The sequence below is a fragment of the Homarus americanus genome, unplaced genomic scaffold (assembly GCF_018991925.1).
Source record: "Homarus americanus isolate GMGI-L3 unplaced genomic scaffold, GMGI_Hamer_2.0 scaffold49689, whole genome shotgun sequence".
Taxonomy (NCBI): domain Eukaryota; kingdom Metazoa; phylum Arthropoda; class Malacostraca; order Decapoda; family Nephropidae; genus Homarus; species Homarus americanus.
Genome location: NW_024726347.1, coordinates 98,809 through 117,085, shown reverse-complemented (window position 1 = coordinate 117,085; position 18,277 = coordinate 98,809).

Genomic DNA, 18,277 nt, shown 5'->3' with positions numbered 1-18,277 from the left:
TCTAACCTAACCTCACCTAACCTAACTTAACATGTACTAAACTAACGTAACTTACACTAACCTGACCTAACCTAACCAAAACTAACCTGATCTAACCTAATCTAACTTTATGTAACGTAACCTAACCTGACCTGACCTAATTTACCTTGACCTTAATTAACCTAACCTACAGATGATGAAACAATACCACGACTTAAACCTCTGTGTCCAAAATTTATCTAAGTGAAATATCAAAATAATTCTCAAGTTTCATTTTTTACCATTATTTACTCTTCCCTTTACTTCTCTTATTCTTTCCTCTTTCAAGTCTCATCTTCCTGTACTGGTGTCCATATTTAGTTATGTTTCTGGTGTCCCCGGAAGTGGCCTAAATCTCTCTCTCACACACACACGAGTGAGAGAACTAAATAAATAGAACAAAAAACACACACACACACAACACGTGGTACCTTGTAGATGGGGAAATATTAAATTGCAGGATAATCTAGTGTGGGTTATGTCCCTACTGCCCCGGCAAGATCGCAGTTGGGTGGATGAAGCCCTGGCGAGACGGTCGGTCTTCTTTGACGCTTCACGCAAGGGTAGGGAGTACGACTCAGGTTCCATCACGGCTCTACAACACCCACCTCCTCCTCCTCCTCCTCACCCCTTCTCCTTCTTCATCCCCCACCCCTTCTCCTCTACCCCTACCCCTCCTTCTCCACCCCCATCCCCTCCTTCTCCACCCCCATCCCCTCCTTTTCCACCCCCATCCCCTCTTTCTCCACCCCCATCCCCTCCACAGAGACTCAAATTAGCTAGATCGAGTAGGGTGTTGTGGCTGTGAGGTTACTATAGCCACGACACGGATTAGCGTTAGTAAACAAAGATGGGATGTTTTTAACATTTTGTTTGGGGAAGGAAGGGGAATGGGGGTGAGAGGTAGGGGGAAAAAAGGTAGGGAAAGGGGGGTGAGGGGGGGGGGGTGAGAGGTCTCCTAGATGTTGTTGATGGTTGAGATGAATTATTTAGATTGTGGTTGTTAAGGGGTTGTTTTGGGAGGACAATGTGACGGGTATCAGGTGTCATAGTCAAAGTGATCATTGATTAGTGATGGGGTAGAGGAGCTGGAGCAGGTGTGTGTGTGTGTGTGTGAGGGAGTTGCTTTCATTCCCTGTTATGTAAAACGTCACACACCTGGACTGACCCACACACTAACACCTGTACTGACCCACACACTAACACCTGTACTGACCCACACACTAACACCTGTACTGACCCACACACTAACACCTTGAACTGGACCCAATACACTAACACCTGAACTGGACCCACACACTAACACCTACTGACCTCAACACACTAACACCTGAACTGGACCACACTACCCACCTATACTGACCCAGTGACCCACACACCTACACCTGTACTAACCCACACAGCCTCACGCCACTTCATCTTACCTGTACCTGCCACTAATTAATAACAAGGTGTGATCAACGATAACTCAAGGTAAATGTTAATTATTTTCTCGTACTTACATACTTATTATCACCTTATTCGTTTTAACATCACTGGTGCATTTTTTTTCCGGTTTAACTTAATGGAGTTTTTTCAGGTTTAATTTAATGGTGATCCCCCCGCTCACCCCAGCACCACAACACCCTTACCTGGAGGCAACTTTAACCTTACCTGTTTGAACTCCAGCAGCAACAACTTTAAAATAAAATATAAAAATACAAATAAAAACAAGCATATAAACAAATAAAAACACGTATAAAAACATAGTGAAAAAAATCAATATTACCAACACAGCTCAAAACAAAAACCAAACCTAACCTAACCTAACCAAACCTAACCAAACCTAACCTAACCTAACCTAACCAAACCAAACCTAACCTAACCAAACCAAACCAAACCAAACCAAACCAAACCAAACCAAACCAAACCAAACCTAACCTAACCTAACCTAACCAAACCAAAACCAAACCAAACCAAACCAAACCAAACCAAACCAAACCAAACCAAACCAAAACCAAACCAAACCAAAACCAAACCAAACCAACCAAACCAAACCAAACCAAACCAAACCAAACCAAACCAAACCAAACCAAACCAAACCAAACCAAACCAAAACCAAACCCAACCAAACCAGTAAACCAAACCAAAACCAAACCAAACCAAACCAAACCAAACCAAACCAAACCAAACCTAACCCACTCTAACCTAACCAAACCAAACCAAACCAAACCAAACCCCTAACCTAACCAAACCAAACCTAACCTAACCTAACCAAACCAAACCAAACCAAACCAAACCAAACCAAACCAAACCAAACCAAACCAAACCAAACCAAACCAAACCAAACCAAACCAAACCAAACCAAACCTAACCTAACCTAACCTAACCTCAAGAACTGCTATAAGAGAAAAGTGTAATATACTTAGTTACCATTACTACTCTATACCTTTGTGTGTTACTAAATAAATGAGTCACACAAAAGGTCATCCATTTCTAAAGTTGATAAATATCAGTTCCGACGTTCCATGCCACAAACTCTTAATACAGTAACTATAATTTTCTCCGATCTCAACTTTCATTATATCACAATAAAGTTTTACACACCTATAATTATCTCTCTTATTTGGTATCATTTTAAAGCTTTTGTCATTCTTATTTGGTATAATTTTAAAGCTTTTATCATTCTTGCTTGGAATAATTTTAAAGCTTTTATCATTCTTACTTGGAATAATTTTAAAGCTTTTATCATTCTTACTTGGAATAATTTTAAAGCTTTTATCATTCTTACTTGGAATAATTTTAAAGCTTTTATCATTCTTATTTGGTATTAATCCAAAACAACAACAACCTAAAGGGGAAAAAATCAGTCATTGTTATATATGTGTAATAAACAACGTTAATTTTTTCATGCAGTCAATTACATTGTCTCAACCTAACTTAACCCAACCAAACCAAACCTAACCCAATCTAACCAAAATTAACCTAACCTAACCAAACCTAACCAAACCTAACCAAACCTAACCCAACCTAACCTAACCAAACCTAACCTAACCAAACATAACCTAATCCAACCTAACCTAACCTAACCAAATCTAACCAAACCTAACCTAACCTAACCTAACCTAACCTAACCTAATCCAACCTTACCAAACCTAACCTAATCCTCTATTACCGTGTGTTTAAAATAATCCTGTATACCAGTTCTTCTGATAGCGAAAAGAGAGGAGAGGAGAGGAGAGAGGAGAGAGGAGAGGGGAGAGGGAGAGAGGGAGAGGGGAGAGAGGAGAGGGAGAGGGGAGAGGAGAGAGGGGAGAGGTGAGAGAGGGGAGAGAGGGGGAGGAGGGGAGGGGAGGAGAGGGGAGGGAGAGGAGAGAGGAGAAGAGAGGAGGAGAGGGGAGAGGGGAGAGGGGAGAGGAGAGAGGAGAGAATTATCCACGTACTCATCTCCATCAACATACCGATTCTCCTCACCCCATCACCACCTCATCCCTCACCCTTAACCCCATCACCACCCTTATCCTCAATTCTAACACCCCTCACCACCCTTATCTCACCCTAACCCCATCACCACCCTTATCCTCACCCTAACCCCCATCACCAATTTTTTATATCTCACCCTAACCCCCATCACCACTCTTATCCCTTACTCCCATCACCACCCTTATCCCCTCACCCTTAACACCCCTCACCACCCTATCCTCACCCTTAACACCCATCACCACCCTTATCCCTCACCCTTAACCCCCATCACCACCCTTATCCCTTACTCCCATCATCACCCTTATCCCTCACCCTTAACCCCCATCACCACCCTTATCCCTCACACTCAGCTTTAACCACACACATCATGAAGCCTCCATCAATACCACCATGGCCGGGGCATTAACCTTTCACGACTCTTGATAAACATTGCCATGAGTCGGGTATTGACCTTTATAATCAGGGGTTAATGTTACGACACTAGTACGTTAAAGACTAGGAGTTAAAGGTGGATATTTCTGTTGTTTGTTAATGGTGTTTTAACCTTTATTGTTTTGGTTTTGTTTTCATGTCGTAAGTTTAATTGACTTCGTTATGGTAGATGGTACTTGTTGGTATCAGAATATTAACGATTTGGTAGATACCTAACCTAACCAAACCAAACCCAACCCAACCCAACCCAACCTAACCAAACCCAACCCAACCCAACCCAACCCAACCCAACCCAACCCAACCTAACCCAACCCAACCCAACCCAACCCAACCAACCCAACCCAACCCAACCCAACAACCCAACCTAATCCCAACCCTAACCAACCTAACCAAACCCAACTCCACCAACCCAACCTAACCTAACCTAACCTAACCTAACCCAACCAAACCAAAACCAAACCCAACCTAACCTAACCTAACGTAACCTAACCCAACCAAAACCAAACCCAACCCAACCTAACCTAACCTAACCTAACCAAACCCAACCAACCCAACAACCAACCCAACCCAACCTAACCTAACCTAACCAAACCCAACCCAACCTAACCTAACCTAACCTAACGTAACCTAACCTAACCCAACCAAACCAAACCCAACCTAACCTAACGTAACCTAATCTAATCTAACCTAACCTAAACTAGTCTAACCTAACCAAACCGAATCTAACCTAACCCAACTTAATCTAATCTTACCTAACCTAACAACCTAACTTAAACTACCAACTGGCATAACCTAATCTAAGCTACCAACTTGCTTATACCCAACGTAACTAACTTAACTTTAACCTAACATAACCAAACTAACCTAACCTAATAGAACTAAACTAACCTAATGTAACTAAACTAATCTACACTAATAGAATTCAACTAACCTAATCCATCTACGAGTAATTAATCCGACCTATCAAACTAAGTTAACCTAAAACCAACCTCGTGCACGCACACACACACACACACACACACAAACACACACACACACACACACACACACACACACACACATCCGGGTACAACATTGTATAAATTCTCACTACAATTTATCATCGTTATCACCAAACTTTTCTTGTATATAATTGTTTATATTTTTAGATTCACACCACATATTTATTTCCAATATAATACGCGCGCGAGAGAGTGTGTGTGTGTGTGTGTGTGTGTGTGTAGTAAACTTATCTTTAGGATTAGGTTAGGTTTAGGACACGTTCAAGTTCCTTTACATCTTGCATAGAGTATCAGGACAATTGCCAGCCATCGCCAGGAAATCGTAGCTACAACACTGAGAGCCGCCTTGTGTTAGACTTTTTGAGGGAAACAGCCAACAATTTACCAATTTTAATGTGTAATATATGTCAGTGAATTAATTAATGTTAATTATGACCGATCCACAATTTTTTTTATATTAATGTTTAATTTATTTTAGTTTTCTTGCAAGTCTATAGTGTTAAAATGTCATGTGTGATTTGTGCTGTGTGTATATAATTACTAATGCCTATAACAAATTAAACAATAAGAAAACATTAATTCTTAGTGTTATTTTGTTCATCTCTATTCAGTCAGTTCCATGTGTTACGGTGGTGGTTATTAGTAAACTCATTTTTATCCCTACGAAAAACAGTAAACGTCAGAGAAGACTCATTACAAATGGTAGGGGGGGGCAGTTGTCAGGGGGCAGTTGTCGGGAGGGGGGGTAGTTGGGAGGGGGGAAGTTTCGGGAGGGGGGGTAGTTGTCGGGAGGGGGGGTAGTTGTCGGGAGGGGGGGGTAGTTGTTGGGAGGGGGGGGTAGCTGTCGGGAGGGGGGTAGTTGTCGGGAGGGGGTAGTTGTCGGAGTGGGGGTAGTTGTCGGGAGGGGGGGTAGTTGTCGGGAGGGGGGTAGTTGTCGGAGGGGGGGGTAGTTGTCGGGAGGGGGGGTAGTTGTCGGGAGGGGGGGGTAGTTGTCGGGAGGGGGGGTAGTTGTCGGGAGGGGGGTAGTTGTCGGAGGGGGTAGTTGTCGGGAGGGGGTAGTTGTCGGAGAGGGGGGGTAGTTGTCGGGAGGGGGTAGCTGTTTGGGGGGGAGAAGGTCCCAGAACCCAGAACTCGTTTCTTGTCTTTAGTCATGAAGGATGGATGAAAACAAGAGATGGATGATGAAGCCAATGGGTGGGTGTGGGTGTAGCCATAAGGGATGGATGTAGTCACGAGGGGTGGATGTTGAAGCCAAGAGAGATGGATGAATTCAAGGGGGTGGTGGATGAAAAGGGTGGATGAAGTCAAGGGTGGATGAAGTCATGGGGGTGGGTGTAGCGGGAAACAGATAACCAGTCGTGGGCCACAGCATCCATCACGCCCACGTCCTCCACAAACTGCCCATAAATACAATCATCTTCATCTCCCAAGAAAAACTTCTGGGAGGGGTAACTTTCCCACCAAACGGCGCCCCTGACAACTCTTGAATCCGCGCCAACCGCCATCTTTCCTCTCCACTTCCGACTCTTTGATCTGGCGCGAAATTCACCCATTTGGCGCGAAAGCCTCCTGGTCCGGGCGCCAAGTGTACCAACTACCATAATGACGGGTATTATTTTCCTGGATAACTGTCGAGGAAAAAAAAAATACAAAGATCTCATTCACCCAAGGAAAACACACACACACACACACACACACACACACACACACAAAGGCCGACTTTTCCTTTTGTGCTTTTTAAAAAACTTCCGACAACCTTCTTATGAATTAAATATTTCCTTCAGGTAAGATAAACTGAGGTGTTCCTGTGCTCTCCTCTTCATCACTGTCTGGTAACACTACTCGACGATTTTTTTTTTTCTTCTCGGCAATTCTTCCTCATATGTGTCGACAATGACATTACACGAACCTTCAATTTGTTGCTAATAAATAAATATAAGAACCACATCGATAAATTGTGGGTTTTTGTGTTCTATTGCGTGTTTAACATCGAAAACACCAATAAAAATAAAAATATAAGCAAGAGATAAATTTTACTCAATGGAATTAATCAATATAAATAATAATAACTCACTTAACATCGAACTTTATTTATATTAAGAAATAACTAAGACTAGCCAAACACCTCAACTGAATTACCTGTTACTAATCACTATTCACATTATTCATTCTTTTATCCATGAAGTGTAAATTTTAAGGGGAGGGGGGGGGAGGTGATCAATACAAGTAAGATAGCTGGAGAACGATCGTCTGGCGTAAAGTATCCATAAAGAAAAGGTAGTCTGAGATCCGTTCTTCTCTAATCAACAGACACCATTTCGATCGCTACAGCTTCTCCCTTCACCAACATAACAATAAAAACAAAGTAGAATGGACCTTGTGTAGATGGGTATGTATGTATGTATGTATGTATGTATGTATGTATGTAACGACAGCGGCCACAAAAGCAGAGGAAACTTTAGCAGCAGAAGAAACAAAAGTAACAACAATAGTAGTTTCAGCAGTAACAAAAGTAGCAGTAGCAGTAAAGATGACCACCAGTCAAGTCCACCAAGAGTACTACTACACGGAAAGCAACATCATAAGTAGGTAGGGTAAGGTAGGGTAGGGTAGGGTAGGGTAAGGTAGATTAGGGTAGGGTAGGGTAGATTAGGGTAGGGTAGGTTAGGGTAGGTTAGGTTAAGGTAGATTAGGGTAGGGTAAGGTAGAATAGGGTAGGGTAGATTAGGTTAGGGTAGGGTAGGTTAGGTTAGGGTAGGTTAGGTTAGGGTAGGGTAGATTTATACTGAAGCTGTGACGAATTGACCTTAGTACCTCAGGAAATACACAGGGACTGGGGTTGCGGAGACGAGCTGTGAGAGGAATTGATAACTTTCATTCACATTAAATCATAATATAATATTCAATTTCCTTGTTGATATATTTAGAACACTGTATTTGAAAGACATAACAGGTAGGGCGAAAGGGGTGGGCGAGGGAAGATATCAATCACGCGCGTTTGTGTGTGTGTGTGTGTGTGTGTGTGTGTGTGTGTGTGTAAATAATAATAATAATAATAATAATAATAATAATAATAATAATAATAATAACAATAACAATAACAATAATAATAATAATAATAATAATAATAATAATAATAAAAATAATAAAATAATAATAATAATAATAATAATAATAATAATAATAATAATAATTAACGTTTATTAAAAGATTACGGCAGCTGGAAGGCTTAAAATATATTTACATAATTAGGGAATGGATCACTTGATTTACAAATAATATACAAGTAACATATGTGATACAATTATGATATATAATAACTAGGTGGGGAGAAGCTCATACTACAGGGCATTTCAACATAGTGACAGTGCATGATAAAATGACCCCAACTTCACTAAAAACGCTGTATTTTATCGTAGCAACAACAACAGATCACAGGTTTCATACGATAAGCCTACAACACATCTGCAAGTTTTCAATAATGACTCTTGGGATGACATGAGGATTAGCCCCCTAGCTTATATCACCTGATTAAACACCCTAACGTTACCTGGAGGAGGGGTTAGGTTAGGTTATCTTTAGGTTAGGTTAGGTTAGGTTAGTTTAGATTAGGTTAGGTTAGGCGAGGTTATGTTATCTTTAGGTTAGGTTAGGTTAGGTTATCTTAACTAACAGACATACGGAGATATAGTGATGCCATCGACCTTCGTGGGGAGGAGAGATAACAAGTCTTTCAATGTTCTTTGCCAAATGTCACAGATGGAAGTAACACACACACACACACACACACACACACACACACACACACACACACACACACACACACACACACATACCTAAATGCCACACAACGTAAACACTCTAGAAAAGTGCAAAAGAGGGGCATGCAAGATTATTCTTCCTTCCTACTCCACATATCAAGAAGCGCTCAACATGACTGACCCTTTCGACTCTCTCACTGACCATCACGACCTCATCTGCAAATTTGGTAAGAAGCTTCTACACCATCCCCTGACACCGGCCCCTACTACCACCTGAGATCCCCTGTCCGAGAATTGCTGTTCGACACCACAACCGCATCCAGCCCATACGTGCACGAACTGATCGCTACAAGAACAGCCCAGTCCCAACCATTGTAAAAATTATCAATAACATGTAATAAATCAGTGTATTCACTCCCAGTAAACACTGCTCCCTACACTGTCACTATGTTGAAATGAACTGTATTTTGAGCTGATCCCCATCTAAGTTACTATATGTCTTATTTGTGTCACTTATGTCACTTGTATATTATTTGTAATTCGTAACCCATTCCCCAAATATGTAACTGTATATTTTCAGCCTTCTGGCTGCCAAGCTCTTTCAATAAACCGTTAATTATTATTATTACATATTATTATTACTAATGAACCTGAAAACACTGTTAATTTGAGTTTATATCACACCCAAATAAACGACAAACAAGTGAGGTTATCTTGAAGGGGTAATAGCGCGAGAAGGACACACAACACATATTAAAGTTAAGCATGAGAACCCACCTTAAATAATAACAATAACAAATACTAGAATAAATAAATCAAAAATAAATAAATAAATAAATAAATAAATAAATAAATAAGAAATAAATAAGAAAAAATATGAAATAAAAGGAAAAAAATAAAATAAATGGAAATAAATTCAATCCTTTCCTAATAATTAAAGATAAGACACAAACATAATGATACTAACAGGTACAGGATAATTTCAACCCTATTTCGACCGTCCAAAAATTTATATCGTGTGTGTTAGGAAAGTCCAGCAAGCCTGAAGTCACGTCTCACATCCCTAGTTACGGGAAAAAATCAACATAACTTTCCTTTGAGTAAAAGAGCCTTGGACAGGAGTGGCGTCCTCTGGCGGGTCAGTCATAACGAAGGTAAACTGTGGCAGCTTGTACACTACTAAAGGGACAAAGATCTCAGACAGCCAGGTACGTGGATACCGAACAAGGAAGCACCAAGCCAACCCCCCAGCACTAGCCTCCATGATAGCAATCTTCGGACAAAGTTACTATAAGCAGAAAGAACATCTTACAGTCACCGCTTGACATGATATAATTCTCATCATGGCTCAAAAAAAAAAATAATAATGTATAGTTATCATGTTATCTTATACGATTTATACCTATGATAACTTAAGATATATATTTGATATCTTTTAAACCAACGGTAAGGTTATTAAATGCCTAATACTGGATCAAAAAATATACACTATCAAGGATTAAGTTATATAGAGAGTTTATTAGTGACACACACACACACACACACACACACACACACACACACACACCAAAGACTGAGAATTATTTCCCAGCAGCTCGTCAGTGCCACTCAGTAATCACCCTCTCAGCAGGTAATATGTCCCTCCTACGTGACCTCAGTATCCCAGTCGTTAAGAAGCAGAGAGGGTAAAAGTCTAACAGGTAAGAGAAAAAAACATCTAATACCTGTAAGTGGGGATTTTTATATGTGGGTGGGGGGGGGTGGGGGGGTGGGAGGAATTAAGAGATGAGGGGAGAGGAGGAGGGAGAAAAAGGAGGAGGGGAAGAAATATGTGGGAGGTGAATGGAGATGGAAAGAGATATGCGGGTGGGGTGGGTGGGTGGGGTGGGTGGGTGGTGGTGTAAAGAAGGGGATAGGAGGTATACGTGTGTGAGTGATGGGGTGGGTTGTGTATGGAACTGGAGGAGATATAATAATTGAGTGTGGGGGGAATGAAGGGTAAGGATAGAAGGAAGGAAGGAAGGAAGGAAGGAAGGAAGGAAGGAAGGAAGGAAGGTGTGGAAAGAGGAGAGTAAGAAAAGTAGAGGGGCAGAGAAGCAGTAAGGTGTAGAAGAGAAGGGAAGAGGAAGGGAAGTGAGAGAAGGCAGAAAGTGTAAAGACGAGGTCGGGGAGAGGGGCGGAGGAGGTCAGGGGGGCGGAAGAGGAGGTCAGGACAGCAGATTTAGGGAAGGAAGGAAAGGGGACGAGGAATGGAGGGAGGTATGAGGTAAGGAAGGAAAGAGGGGGGAGGTGAAGGAAGGAAGGAAGGAAGGAAGGAAGGAAGGAAGGAAGGAAGGAAGGAAGGAAGGAATAGAGCTGTTATTAGTTATTATAAGAGCATAGACATCTTTATATACTTAATGAATGTTCTCTGTCCTTCCTAAGCCACTCGTTAACCTAACCAGAAAGGACTCAAGACAGATAATAACAGAGTCAAGACGTCTTTTCACCACACACACACTAATCCCCCCCTCCCCCTCCCCCTTACCCCCCTCCCCTTACCTCCCTCTAGATTCCCAATGACATTTACGTCAACTTTTGTTTTTTAACATCAAAACTACAACTACTTAAATTAAAAGGAACGACATAAATACAAATAAAAAATAAAAAACTCGAGGTTAAATTTCCTATCATTATCATAAACTAGATGGTAACTGTTGTCTTTTAGTACAAAATTACGATTGAAAAAAAAAATCTGAAGCCTTGAGAATCTGGGGGTTTTTTTCGAAGTCATGGCCAGAAAGACTTATTTATCAGGTAGGGATGAGGTTAAGTTGTGGTCGTGGAGGTTGTCGTTGTTAGTTGTCTAAGACGTTATACTATAGAGGTCGTCATTTGGGCAGAGACTCGTCGTAGAGGTCGTCCACTGTGTTGTAGGAGAGATCGCTTTAAGTTCCCTCGTTGTGGTTTTATAACTGACACCATATACCAGTCAGTTAAGAACCAACAGTTAGTTCAAGCTTTACAACATTCAGTTAGTGTGTATCCAAACAGTCTTCTGACAGTCTTGACAGTACCTTGGGGCTCGGTACAACAGTCGTGTCTACAGATCGCTGCTGTTCATGAGTTTGTCTGGTCTGTTGGTATATTGTTACCACCCCAGAGATACGAACCGAGATCTCTGCACCCTCCTCCAATCTGTCATTACTCCCCACTTCCTCCCTTACCTGTGTCACTACCCCCCATTCCTTCTCCCCCCTGTTCCACTCCTCCCCTGTGCCACTACACCTTCCTCTCTCCCCTCTCATCCGTTACTGCTCCCCACTCTCTATTCCTCCCCTTCCTTCCCCTGTTTCACTACCTCCCCCCAATCCCTCTCCCTCCTCTTTCCCTCCCCTGTGCCACTACCCCTTCCTCCCTCCCCTCCGTCTCTACTCCCCACTCCCTATTCCCCACCAATGATCTGGACGGTCGTGACCAGGGGATAGAATTGGATTATTGCTGATCAACTTGTCCACAATTAACCAAATCGTGGAGTGGGGTCATGCTCGTTAAGATCGACGCTGATGGTTGGCTTGTTTCCACCCGCTGTGTAGTTCTCTTCTCTTTCTTGGGTAGTTCCTCCCAATTCTAGAGTATTTGTTCTCTCTCCTAGGACAATTAACAAGGGACACCAGTTAATTGTCTTCCTGGAGTATCTAATTACACTAACTATCTGAGGACTTTAACCGAGACTATCTATTAACCTCGAACGACTAAAAATGTCCTTGGAAATATAGCTATCGAGGCTCCTTTATGTAACTGTACACATTTACAATACCCATTTAATGTGACGTGAAAGTGGGGCCTATAAGCACAGTGGATCAAGCTCGGTCTACTACTACTACTTTTATCATGTAATATTTATGTCTTGCAAAATTCAATAATCTCTGTAATATCAACCCATTTCAGACAGTTTTATTATTTTCCCATATAAATTATTCCATCATTTACTATCAGTGGTGTAATACATTCACCAATTTCAGAAAGGTTCATCATTTTGTTACACTATTTGATCAGTTTGTCGTGAGGAGCTGAGCGAGTTTCCGAGAATAAATTCGTATGTCACAAAATACGTTACGGTGAGATTTCGTGTTTCAAAAATGGTCGACATTTGGATCTTTACCAGTGTGGTCCTCCGTCCTCAATAAATCCTGTTAGCAGGGTCTTTTTACAGCGTTAACTCCATTAAAATTCTGCTCATTCTTTGTCGGGATCGGTGGCATTTTAGAATTCCCCTCTTCCCATGTTCCCGAGGAGGAATTTGTCCGATTCCCGGCGTAATTCCTTATTTTCTTCTTCTTTGTCCCAGAAACCTTCCGCTTGTCGTCCCCAGACGCGCTGTGAGTCAAGCATCGTGTGTGTCCGCTTCCTTGCTTCTCAACTTTGTCTTTGGGTTGGTATTTTCTCCTCCTCTTCTGTCATTTACGGTGTCTCTCCTCCAAGTCATGATCCGTGTATACATAACCTAACTGAACCTGAATATAAACAACGATTTTTACATTCCCCGAATTGTATTTATGTTCGTAACACAGCCAAATAAAGCCACGACCACACACTCGCACAAAGGGTCTCAGGCGTCGTTCAACCCAGATTTGGCGCCAAAACTGACGGTGATCAACGAAGCGTGAGGACTGGGAACTTTTCTTTGTTTCCATATCTAAACCAAAATACACCACCGGGCACGTTTCTCCCACCTGATCTTCTACCCTATACACCAATCAGATACACCCCACAACTTATCAGACACAACACACCGTCAAGAAGGAATACAGAGCTACCGATAGACGAGGCAAGAATTGTCAAGTCTTCGGATAGCGGCGGCGACGGTGGTGATGGCGGGTGGCTGGCGGCTCAAGCCCAAGGGGTCGGATGAGCAGCTCCCCTCCCTGGTTTCCCCCTCGTCGGGAAGGATTGGTTGCCTCGCGACAATCAGACGACCGCGTGTGTGTGTTGGTTTTGTTAATAGCACCAATTACAGTCAGGCGGCCGCATTGATTGTGTTACAGTAACTCGGGTGTAAGTGGCGGCCGGAGTGTTGCTGACTGCTGGCCGGAGTGGATACTTGAGGGTGAGTCATGTGAATGTGTGGATACTGTTGTGGAGATGCTCTGGTGTACAGTATGTGCGTGAATCTGTGTATACATGGAAGAGATGTGTTTTGGTACAGTGGATATGTGGATATAAACCTCTAGGTACATTGGATGTGGATACAAATTTCTGGGTACAGTGGATGTGGATATAATGCTATGGGTAGAGTGGGTACATGAATATGAATTTGTGAGTAACGTGGATAAGTCGATATAAATTTGTGGATGTATGATGCGGATAGAGTAGAAGTGTTGATGTGGATTAATGGGTACAAATGTTACATCCATGCAGTTGAGTTAATCTTTAAGTGAACAGGATTTATGAGTGAACAGGATTTATGAATGAACAGGATTTATGAATGAACAGGATTTATGAATGAACAGGATTTATGAATGAACAGGATTTATGAATGAACAGGATTTATGAATGAACAGGATTTATGAGTGAACAGGATTTATGAATGAACAGGATTTATGAGTGAACAGGATTTATGAATGAACAGGATTTATGAATGAACAGGATTTATGAATGAACAGGATTTATGAATGAACAGGATTTATGAGAACAAGATTCAAGTATCTAATACACCTTGGAATGGTAGGTAGTATTTTTCTATGTGTACCTGGGTGTCTGTGTGTACCTGGGTGTGTGTACCTGGGTGTGTGTACCTGGGTGTCTGTGTGTACCTGAGTGTGTGTACCTGGGTGTCTGTGTGTACCTGGGTGTCTTCAGGTACTTGGGTACCTGGGTGTCTGTGTGTACCTGAGTGTGTGTACCTGGGTGTCTGTGTGTACCTGGGTGTCTGTGTGTACCTAGATGCTACACTGACGGCTGTGTGGATATGTGGATGTGGTATATGCGTTGGTATGTGGATGCTGTGGATGTTCGTATGTGTGGATATGTGAATGTGGTATATACGTTGGTATGTGGATGCTGTGGTTGTATGTGTGGATATGTGGGTCTAGTGGATGTATACGTGTGTGGATATGTGAGTGATAGATTTAATTGTGTTGATATGTGGATGCGGTTGATATATGCTTGTGAGGATATGTGGATGTACACATGTGGATATAAGGATATGGTGGAATTATGCATGTGGATAGATGAATGTATTTTAGATGTGGATGGGGTGGATGTGGATATGTGGATAATATGAATTGGAACATGTACTCCGGAAGAAGTAAATTTGTGTTTTGAATTGAGTGCATATAGTGTTATGCACGCACACGCACACACACACACACACACACACACACACACACACAAAGTCACAAAACACACACACACACATGCACACACACACATTGGATAACACACAAATTCAGCTCATTAAGGTCATTCTCAGAAGGATTCCCACTGGCTTGGAATTCCAATATCATTCCAAATATTCCCAGATGATCACCTCATTGTTAGAAATTCCTAATTCCAATATTTCAATAAAAAACAGGAATACGACCACCCATCACTACTGATTCCTACCTCCAGAAATTCCAAAAAATAGAATTCCAGATATTCTCAGATAGTCCTCCATGGCATAGCATTCATACAAGAGGATTCACAATATTCCCAGGCCTGGAATCCTAAAGAGATCATTCCAAAAATACTTCCAGATGATCATTCCCATTGCTGGTAATTCCTATATTATTATCATTCCAAGTATTCCCTAACACTAACAACCGTCTGGAATTCTAATACTATCATTCCAAGTATTCCCAAAATGGTCATTTGCTGCTTAATTCCCAATATTCCCAGACGGCCACCCACAGCCTGGAATTCCCATAAGACCATTGCCAATATTTCCAGATTCCCAGAGACAAGACATGAACACCGTGGCCAATTGGGGAGAGGGGGACGGCTACACCCCCCACCCCCACCCACCACCCCTTCCCCCTCACCACCGCCAGTCTCACCCCTCACCCACCACCAGTCTCCTCCCCACCACCAGTCACATTGTTTCTTCTCACCATTCCTCACCAATTAATAACCAACCTTCACCTTTGCCTTTTTCTCCCCCCCTCACCACCACACCCTCACCCCCCAACAACCACTACCAGCTCACAACATACACAGCTTTCGCCTCTCACACACACACACACACACGTAAAAACAAATTATTTCCCCACAGAATTATCATTTTTGTTTAAATATAATACAACTAATAATAATAACAATAATCGCTCTCAAATGACACTACTTTACACGGGTATTTAATCCCCATAAACCGCCAACAGCCAACAATTTAATAATGTGACCAGGTAATATAAAATTAATTAACCGGCCCCGAATACTCCTGTTGAAATATTAATAGTGAACCTAAATTAAAACAATGATATTTACAAACAGTCGCGACTTGGAGGCCACTCAGCTCAGAAATAATTAACGACGTTATTAAAGTCACCAAATGGAGCCTCGGACCACATTAGCGCAATTAACCAGGTGTATCATTCGTCACGTAAGGTAATGACGTAATCACAGGTAATTAGGGCCTCATTATCGCCCTTACCGTCGTTTGTTTACTTTGCCTAAGCCTTGACGAATCACAGTGTACGGTGAGGTGAGGGTTGAGATCATTGGGGGGGGGGGGTGTGGTTTAGGGGTGTGGCTCTGGGATTATGGGGATGTGTGGCTCTGAGGTGTGGCTCTGAAGTATGGTGTGGTTAGGATCATAGGGGGATGTGGCTCTAAGATGTAACTAAGCATGATTTAGTCTGACTTTGAGGTTGGATAACTGGCTTGGCTCTCGATAATCAGCTGAGGTTGTAAGCTTGGAAAATCAAATGTAGCTTTAACCATGGATAACGAGGTGTGGCTTTAAGCTATGAGTCTGGATAATGAGGGCTAGAGGTAAATGAGACTAACGCACGAGTGTCATAAATCAACATAATAATAGGAAGAAAAAATAAACTACGTCAATGTTAAATTCAAAACAACGAACGAAAACACTTGAAAAAACAAAACATTCAAGAGATAATGAATAAACGAGTATGTAAGAGAGACTGGAAGATTAGAAGGAAGGGAAAATAAAGATAATAAATAAAGGAATGATAAATAATTTAAATAAAAGCTAAGAAAAAAAAAGAAGAGAGGCAAGAATTAAAATGTAAAGGAAATATAATGATAAGTTTTAACAAAATTTAGAGAAGATAATTATTTAGTAAATATTACGGATTATTTAAAAAAAATGTGTAACTTGACATTCAGTATGTATGTATGTATGTATTTAACACCTACCAGCTAATTTTAATCGATAATTACCTTTATGTTCACCTTTGGAAGCCTTATTAGTTACACTGCAGTCTGGTGGGAGGAGGAGGGAGGAGGTGGAGGAGGAGGAGGGGGAAGGAGGAGAGGGGGGAGAGGAGGTGGAGGAGGGAGGAGAGGGGGAAGAGGGGGAAGAGGGGTGGAGGAGAGGTTGGAGAGAGGGGGAGAGGGGGAAGAGGAGAGGGAAGAGGAGGAGGAGAGGGGGAGAGAGGAGGGGAGAGAGAGGGGGGAAGAGGAGGTGGAGGAGAGGAGGGAAGAGGAGGTGGAGAAGAGGGGGGAAGAGGAGGTGGAGAAGAGGGGGGAAAAGGGGGTGGTGGGAGTAAGAGGGGAGGAAGAGGTGATGAGGAGTAGGAAGATTGAGTGAGGAGGAGGTGGGGAGTTGAAAGACGGGTAAGGAAGAGGAGGAGGAGGAGTATGAAGAGGGGGTGAGAAGGAGTAGGAAGAGGGGGTGAGGAGGAGGTTAAGTATGACAAAGAAAACGAGGGCTGTATTTACAGGTAAGAGACTAAATTTACAAAAAAAAAAGTATTTACACGAAGAAGTTTACATTTGCATTATTTACACAAAGAAACTTACATTTACAAGTATTTACACGTGGTTGCCTAAATTTACATGATGGTTTACATGAACGAGCTGATATTTACACACCCAGAAGCGAGAATTTACACGTGGCAGCCCAAACTTATATCATTTTCACGATGGAACTTAAACATACACATATATACACATAGGAGCCTAAATTTACAACTATTTACCCGTGGAAACATCAATTTACAACACCATTTACACGTGGAAACTTCAACTTACATCACTATTTACACGTGGGAGCTCAAATTTACAACACTATTAACAGGCGGAAGCTCACATACACAAACTTATGTACAAGTAACAGGTGAAATTTACAACATCATTACACGTCTACCTTACACACGTGAGAGCCCCAAATTTACACTAATGAGCCCATGTTTATATCAGGTAGGACCATAAAGGTGCAAAACACAAGCGTAGGCGTGGGAGAGGTAGCGTAATTACCCTCCTGTCTGAGCTCGAAATTAATTATCTGTTCCCGGATTTCCAGAGAAGCGTCCCTCTTAAATTTACTCTCCTAGCTGTGTGTGTATTTGTGTGTGTATAACATTATTTGTTTACGTGTAGCGACCTGTGGTGTAATGGTCAGCATCCTTACCTCTGTCTACCCAAGAGTAATTGGGAACCTGGATTTTAATCGATTTA